The 8,798-nt window shown below is 42.0% G+C and overlaps 1 long non-coding RNA gene across 1 annotated transcript in view; it reads right to left on the reverse strand.

Moving 5' to 3' along the window:
- Positions 1 to 949: 949 nt before the first annotated feature.
- Positions 950 to 8,798, reverse strand: part of LOC127004946 (uncharacterized) — a 43,998-nt gene continuing 36,149 nt past the window's right edge. The window contains exon 3 of the long non-coding RNA XR_007758122.1: positions 950 to 1,288. This is a non-coding gene — a long non-coding RNA (uncharacterized LOC127004946). The remainder of the gene's footprint in view (positions 1,289 to 8,798) is intronic.

Here is an 8,798-nt window from a genome sequence, read left to right on the forward strand (position 1 = left end):
TCTTCCTTCCTTTTCTATCTTTACTCCGTCTTCTATATCCTCTACTTCTTTCCCTCTTCCTCTCTTTCTTTATACATCTCCTCCTCCTCCTCCTCCTCCTCCTCCTCCTCTTCATCTTTCTACAACCTCACTATTCGTTCTGATTCAACCCTTTTCTAAACCTTTTCAAATCCTTTCTTTTATCATATTTTCATAGGTTCCTGACCCTCCCCTCCCCCCCCTCCTCCTCCTCCTCCTCCTCCTCCTCCCTTTATCATTCTCCTTGCCCAATGCTCACGTCCGCTCACACACACACACACACACACACACACACACACACACACACACACACACACACCTTCAGTCATGTGCGTGTTATAAAAAAGATGAGTATTAAAGATTTATTGAATGAGAGAGAGAGAGAGAGAGAGAGAGAGAGAGAGAGAGAGAGAGAGAGGAAGCAAACTATGGATAATACACACTATCTTGTCTTAGTCGAACACACACACACACACACACACACAAACATACACACATACATACATTCTAGAGGCAGTGCTTAGCGGCTTTTCTTTCATTAATACTTTTTTTACCTTGAGCTGTAAAAAAAAAAAAGAAAACAGAGACAGGCGGAACTCTCTCTCTCTCTCTCTCTCTCTCTCTCTCTCTCTCTCTCTCTCTCTCTCTCTCTTCCATCCACCTGCACAGACTCACGGTTAACAACTTTTTCCCTACGCCTATACGCTCGCTCAGGGGCCCGCGTAACAGGTGGGGCCCCGCAGCGAGCATAAGCATGAAGGGAGGAAGGGCTGCTGTTGGCTGTTATGGGTCTGGTATTGTTGTTGTTGTTGTTGTTGTTGTTGTTGTATGGGTCAAAGGGGTTGGGATGTATGGGAAGGAGAGAGAGAGGGATAGAGGGGAAAGGGAAGGGAAAGAAGAAGGGTGGGGATGTATGGGAAGGGGAAAAAAATCAAGAGAGGGAGGAGGGAAGGAAGAAGATGGAAAAGAGAGGAAGGGGAAAGGGAGGGAAGGGGAGAGAGAAGGAAGGGAGGAGGGAGGGAATAAGAAAGAGAAGGAAGGGGAGGGAAGAGAGAGGGAGGAGGGAAGAAGAAAGAAAATAAAGAAAATGAGAATGAAAATAAGAATGAAAATAAGAAAATAACATCAGAAAGAAATCGTGAAAAGAGAAAGATGATACGATTCCACTTACCGTCCCTTCCTTCCTTCATTCCTTCTTTCCTTCTTCCTCCTTCCTTCTCACCCCCTTCCTGCTGTACTTCTGCTGCCTGCTGTTTCGAGGTCAAGCAAGCTATGTAAAAGAAAAGAAAATTGCATAGTATTAGCGGTGGTAGTGGTGGTGGTGGTGGTGGTAATAGTAGTAGTAGTAGTAGTAGTAGTAGTAGTAGTAGTAGTAGTAGTAGTAGTAATAGTAGTAAAGTGAGATAGATAGACGCAGGTAAAGAATAAGTAAGTAAAAAGTACATTGATAAATAATTAACACACTAACGAAACCGGATAATAAACAAACAAACAAATAAACAAATAATCAAGAAAGAAGAAAATTAAAAAACGAACGAAAGAAAGGAAGAAGAGAAAGGAGAAAATAATAAAAAAATAAAAAAATCTATGTAGCCAGGAAAACAAAACAAAAACAAAGCAAATAAAGGAAGAATATAAAGAAGAAGAGCGTAAAGAAGAAACAAAACATAAATAGGAATATCAACGGGGCTGGAGAAGAAAGGACGAAAGGAGAGGAAGGAAGGAAGAGTATAAAAAGAGAAGAGAATGAAGAAGAGAAGACTTAGAGGAGTGGCATTGGTTAGTGGTAGTGGTGGTGGTGGATCCAATGTCACCTTGTACACGGTTTAGTCACGCAGAGGTGGTGGTGATGATGGTGGTGATGACGCGGTGGTGGTGGCGGTGGTGGTGGCGACGGTGGTGATGGTAATGGAGGTGGTGGTGGTGGTAGTGGTGATGATGACGGTGGTGGTGACGGTGGTGGTGGTAGTGGTGATGATGACGGTGGTGGTGGTGATGGTGGTCGTAATAATGGTGGTGGTGGTGGTGATGGTGGTAATGGTGGTGGTGGTGGTGGTGACAAGGTGCTGGTGGTGGTGGTGGGTTAGTAACATCACAAAACACACACACACACACACACACACACAAATGATGATGCTGGAAAAATGGAGATAAAAATAACAATAAAAAACAAGAGAATAACAATATCACAACTTAACACGTAGGAAAACAAAACATACGGGACATTGTGAACTGCATTCGAGGTTCAAGGAAAAAGAAAAGGATAGCGAAAAACTTGCCTGACATAGCGAAACAGGAAATATTTAATCGGATTTCGTTGTCGCAGAGATAAAACTAAAACCAGAATAAAAAAAAAAGGAAAAGAGGAAGCGTGACACTCATTCTTATTTTCGTTCTCATTTTCATTCTTATTTTCACTCTCATTTTCATTCTTATTTTTATTCTTATTTTCATTCTTATTTTTCTTCTCATTTTCATTCTTATTTTCTTATTTTCATTCTTATTTTCGTTCACATTTTCATTCTCATTTTCATTCTTATTTTCCTTCTCATTTTCATTCTTATTTTCTTATTTTCATTCTCATTTTCATTCTTATTTTCATTCTTATTTTCATTCTCATTTTCATTCTTATTTTCATTCTCATTTTCATTCTTATTTTCATTCTCATTTTCATTCTTATTTTCTTATTTTCATTCTTATTTTCACTCATTTTCATACTTATTTTCATTTTTCATTCTCAGTTTCATCCTCATTTTTTTTTCATTCTTATTTTCATACTCATCTTCCTTCTTATTTTCTTATTTTCATTCTCATATTCATTCTTATTTTCCTTCTCATCCTCAAGGACGAAAGAAAGGAAGGAATGTAAAAGAAGAAGAGGAGGAAGAAGAAAACGAAAAACGGACGTAAGGAAAGAAAGAATAACATAAAGGAGACGAAAGATATAGAAGATAGGACATAGAGAAATAAAGAGAGGACACATAGATAAAAGATAAGTCACATAGGATACACTAGAGAGATTAAATGTTATCGCAAAATAAGATACATCCAAAACAAGAAAACTGATAAAGACGAAAACAAAGAGAGATAAAAGGAAGGAGATAAAATACATGATAAAGATATGAAGCAAAACATAGAGAGATAGGAGATAAATCAAACAGAATGCTTGTATAATTAAATGCTGCATAAGAAGAAAAAAATAATAAAAAGATAAATAATCTATCATAAAAACTGGCTTGACGGTTTATGATTGACTGCATTTTATTTTGTTTGTTTGTTTGTGTGTGAATGAGATAATTGGTGACCCTCAGGTGTAGCCAGGTATGCAAGGTGAGCGGTAAGTGAACTAATGTGTTGATGACCTCCTGACTGGCTGACTGACTAAATGCTCTATCTTTATTTCTCTATGTCCTATCTTCTATATCTTTCGTCTTCTTTCCTTCCGTCCGTCTTTCGTTTTTTCTTCTTCCTCCTCTTCTTCTTTACATTCCTACCGTCTTTTCGTCCTTTCTTCTCTTGTTATGCCTATGTTTGTTTCTTCTTTATTCTCCTTTTCCTCTTCTTTATATTCTTCCTTCCTTCTCTCCCATGCATTACCTTTTACTCTTTTCCTTTTTCTCTTTTCTGCTCTCTTTTTCCTGCTCTACTTTCTGCTGTTTTCCTTTTTTTTTCCTTCCCATTCGTCTCCAAACTTTTCATCGTTTTTCCCGCTTAACTTTTTTTCCTATTTTTTTCCCTGCTCTTCCTTTTTTTCCTGCTTTCTTTTCTCGCTGTTTTCTGATACTTTCCTTTCCTTCCACTTTCTAACTCTTTTCTGCTTTATTTCCTGCTCTTCTTTTTTCACTAACTGACATACTGACTCACTGACTAAATGTAAAAATGACTGGATGACTGACTGACTGACTGACTAGCTGACTTGTAGATTCTATGGTTGCCTGACTAAAATACTAACTGATATACTAACTAATTGACTGACTGACTGACTTACTAACTGACTTGAAGATTCTATGACTGCCTAACTAAAATACTAACTGATAAACTGTAACTAATTGACTGACTGACTGACTGATTGACTGACTTGTAGAACCTTTACCTGACTAACTGGCTGACTGACCAAAATACTGACAAACTGACTGACTGGCTGACTAAAATGTAAAAGAGAGGGAAGAGGAGAGAGAAGGGAGGGAAAAGGGAGATAAGGGAGGAAGATGGGAAACTAGATAGATACATAGATAGATAGATAGAAAACGAATAAGGAGGGACAAAAAGAGGGAAGTAGAGAAAGAGGATTGACTAACTGACCTCACCTGCCTTACTAATGACTGCTCAGGTAATATTGCAACACCTGGGGCCGAATGAAAACTTCCCAGGTAACATCATTGCCTCACCTGACTAATGGCTGGCCAGGTGACTTTAAAATTGGATCACCTGACTACTTAGGACGCAACAGGTAAAACGTGTCTTAATTAGTTTACCTGGGGAGATTTTGGGTATTTCTTTTAGGTGTTTTGGTGGTGATGATGGTGATGACTGATGATGACTGGTGTTGATGTTGTTGGTGATGGTTGTGATGTTGGTTAGGATAATGATGAAGACAGTGTTGGTGATGATGAAATTTAGGTGTGATGATAATGGTGATGAATGGAGGTGACTGGTGGTGATGAGGTTTGTGGAGGTGGTGGAGGTGGTAGTGATCGACAGCTACAGGTGGTGGTGATGGTGGTGGTGGTGGTATTGACTTGTTGCAACTAGTGGTGATGGTGATGGTGGTGGTGGTGGTGGTGGTGATGGTGGTGATGGTGGTGGTGGTGGTGATGGTGGTGATGGTGGAGTAACAGCCAGTCACACTCCCTCTAGGCTCCAGCCAGTCGGGCGCCATTCACTGCCCCCAGCTCCTCCTCCTCCTCCTCCTTCTTCTCCTCCTCTTCCACCTCCTCCTCCTCTTCTTCTTCTTCCCTGCATAATATAACCTCTCCGAGTCCAGTTCCTCCTTTCTTTTTTTCTGCTTCCTTCCTCTCTTTTCTCTCTCTCTCTCTCTCTCTCTCTCTCTCTCTCTCTCTCTCTCTCTCTCTCTCTCTCTCTCTCTCTCTCTCTCTCTCTCTCTCTCTCTCTCTCTCTCTCTCTCTCTCTCTCTCTCTCTCTCTCTCTCTCTCTCTCTCTCTCTCTCTCTCTCTCTCTCTCTCTCTCTCTCTCTCTTCCCAATAGAAAAAGAGAGAAAAACAGGATTAGGTCAACTTCCTCTCTCTCTCTCTCTCTCTCTCTCTCTCTCTCTCTCTCTCTCTCTCTCTCTCTCTCTCTCTCTCTCTCTCTCTCTCTCTCTCTCTCTCTCTCTCTCTCTCTCTCTCTCTCTCTCTCTCTCTCTCACTTCCCAATAGAAAAAGAAAAACAGGATTAGTCTCTCTCTCTCTCTCTCTCTCTCTCTCTCTCTCTCTCTCTCTCTCTCTCTCTCTCTCTCTCTCTCTCTCTCTCTCTCTCTCACACACTTCCCAATAGAAAAAGAGAGAAAAACAGAATTTGGTCAACTTCCTCTCTCTCTCTCTCTCTCTCTCTCTCTCTCTCTCTCTCTCTCTCTCTCTCTCTCTCTCTCTATCTCTCTCTCTCTCTCTCTCTCTCTCTCTCTCTCTCTCTCTCTCTCTCTCTCTCTCTCTCTCTCTCTCTCTCTCTCTCTCTCTCTCTCTCTCTCTCTCTCTCTCTCTCCACACTTCCCAATAGAAAAAGAGAGAAAAACAGGAGTAGGTCAACTTCCTCTCTCTCTCTCTCTCTCTCTCTCTCTCTCTCTCTCTCTCTCTCTCTCTCTCTCTCTCTCTCTCTCTCTCTCTCTCTCTCTCTCTCTCTCTCTCTCTCTCTCTCTCTCTCTCTCTCTCTCTCTCTCTCTCTCTCCACTTTTTACCATCAACACCACATTTTTCTCACCTTTATCTCCCTCCTCCTCTAATCCTTCCTCCTCCTCCTCCTCCTCTTCGTCCTCCTCCTCCTCTACTTCATAATAACGGGACAAGAAATTCTGTGAACATATTTGATTTACTTTTATTTTCTTGTTTTCTTTATTTTTCTCATTATTTTTCTTCTTCCTGTTTGTCTTCAAGGTCACGAGAGTCTTATGTTATCTCTTTTCTTTCTTTTCTTTTTTTCTTCTTTTGTTTGTTTGTTTGTTTGTTTGTTTTTTTCTTCATTTTCTGTGTCTTTCTTTTATCATCGTGCTGTTGTTTTCCTTTCTTCGTTCGTATTTTTGTCTTCATTTATTTTCTCTCTCTCTCTCTCTCTCTCTCTCTCTCTCTCTCTCTCTCTCTCTCTCTCTCTCTCTCTCTCTCTTTTATCTATTCCTTCCTTCTATTTTTTTCTTTCTTCCTTCTTCCATAAGTTGTCTTCCTCTCTTCCCTTCTTTCCTCCCTTCCATCTCTTTTTGTTCCTTCTTTCCTTCTTCCACCTTTCTATTGCTTCCTTCCTTCCTTCCTTCCATTCCTCCTTTGTATTCCTTTCTTACTTCCTTCTTTCCGTCTTTCTCCTGTTTCCTTCCTTCCTTCCTTCCTTCGTATACCTTGTCTTTCTCTTCTTCCTTCCTTCCTTCTCTCTTTTCATTCCTCTTTCTTACTTCCTTCTTTCCATCTTTCTCCTGTTTCCTTCCTTCCTTCCTTCGTATACCTTGTTTTTCTCTTCTTCCTCCCTTCCTTCTCTCTTTTCATTCCTCTTTCTTACTTCCTTCTTTCCATCTTTCTCCTGTTTCCTTCCTTCCTTCCTTCCTTCCTTCCTTCGTATACCTTGTTTTTCTCTTCTTCCTTCCTTCCTTCCTTCTCTCTTTTTATTCTTCTTTCTTCCTTCCTTCTTTCCATCTTTCTCCTGTTTCCTTCCTTCCTTCCTTCGTATACCTTGTCTTTCTCTACTTCCCTCCCTTCCTTCTCTTCTTATTCCTCTTTCTCTCTCTCCCTTCTTTCTTTCCTTCCTTCATTCCATCTTTCCCGTGTTCCTTCCTTCCTACATTCCTTCTTTCCTTCCTTCCAACCTTACCTCTTTTCTTTCATTCCCTCCCTTCCAAAAACAACAAGAAAGAAGAATTGAAAGAAAGAGAAGGAAAGAAGAAAGAAAGAAAGAAAGATCAAGAACAAGCAAAAAAGGTTTAGAAAGAAAGAAAAAAAGAAAGAAAAATGAAAGAAAGACCAAGAAAAAGAAAAAAAAGTATATTTAAGAGGAAAGAAAGAGAAAGAAAGAGAGAAAGAAAGAAAGAAGAAAAACGACCGGAAATACAATAACAACTGCGCATTGCTCAGCACACACACACACACACACACACACACACACACACACACACACACACATTTTCCCTTCACACTTCTATCTTCCCCTTCCCTTGCTTTCCCATCATCTTCCCTCCCTTCTCCTCTCTCCCTTATCTCCCTTTTCCCTCCCTTCTCTCTCCCCTTTCCTCCCTTTTTCCTCCCTTCCCTCCCTTCTCTCCTTTTTCCCTCTTTTTCTTTCCCATCTTCTTCCTTCCCTTCTCCCTTTCTCTTCCCTTCCCTCCCTTCACTTTCTTTCCTCCTCCTCCTTCTCTCCCTTCCTCCTTCTCTCTTCCCTTTCTCCTTTTCCTCCTTCCTCCTTCTCTCCTTTTTCCCTCTTTTTCTTTCCCATCTTCTTCCTTCCCTTCTCCCTTTCTCTTCCCTTCCCTCCCTTCACTTTCTTCTTCCCTCCCTCCTCCCTTCTCTCCCCTTCCCTCCCTTCTCTCTTCCCCTTTTCCTTCCTTTTCCCTCTCTTTCCCATCTTCTTCCTTCCCTCCTCCCTCTATCCGCTTCCCTCCCTTCTCTTTCTTCTCCCCTCCCTCCTCCCTTCTCTCTCCTTCCTTCACACACACACACACACACACACACACACACACACACGGATCTCCCTCCATAGACAAAACCCAGCCCCCTTTAATCCCCCTCAATCCCCCCTCCCTTCCTCCCCCCCCCTCCCCCCCCCATACACCCAGCACCAAAACAACAACAACAAGCTCTGACGTAGGCACAAACACCCTCAGGAAACCATACAGGACACACACACACACACACACACACACACACACACACACATATTTGACGTCACCTGCGCGCTGGGGTGACAGACAGGCCGGCTAAGCTTAACACACACACACACACACACACACACACACACACACACACACAGGGGAGAGAATGTAGAGGAAATGGAAGGGGAGGGAGGATTTTAAGGGAGGGAAAATTGGGAGGAGAGAGAAGGAAAGAAAGAAAGAGGAAAAGGAGAGAAGGAAGAAGAGAAGGAGAGGAAGAAAGGAGGAGGAGGAGAAGAAGAAGATACACACACACACACACACACACACACACACACACACACACACACACACACACACACACACACACACACACACACGCACACACACACACACACACACACACACACACACACACACACACACTCACACACACACACACACACACACACACACACACACACACACACACACACACACACACACACACACACACACGCACACAGACAAGGTTAGCGTGTCTATTTTGAGTCAGTGGTTTACTCAGCTCAATTTACCTCAGCGTGCAGCATACTCAGCACCCCCTCCCCCCCCCTTCCCTTCCTCCCCCCTACCCCCTTCCCCTCCTCTCTCCTTCCCTCCTTTCTTAATTTTCCTCCACATCTTCTTAATCCCTCCCTTCCTCAGAACCTGCTTGCCTTTCCCTACCCTTTCCTTGACCTTCCTCACCCTTCTTACCTTCCATTTTGTCACCCTTCTGCTCTTTTCCTTTTCTTTCCTT

Source organism: Eriocheir sinensis, chromosome 29 (assembly GCF_024679095.1).
Source record: "Eriocheir sinensis breed Jianghai 21 chromosome 29, ASM2467909v1, whole genome shotgun sequence".
NCBI lineage: Eukaryota > Metazoa > Arthropoda > Malacostraca > Decapoda > Varunidae > Eriocheir > Eriocheir sinensis.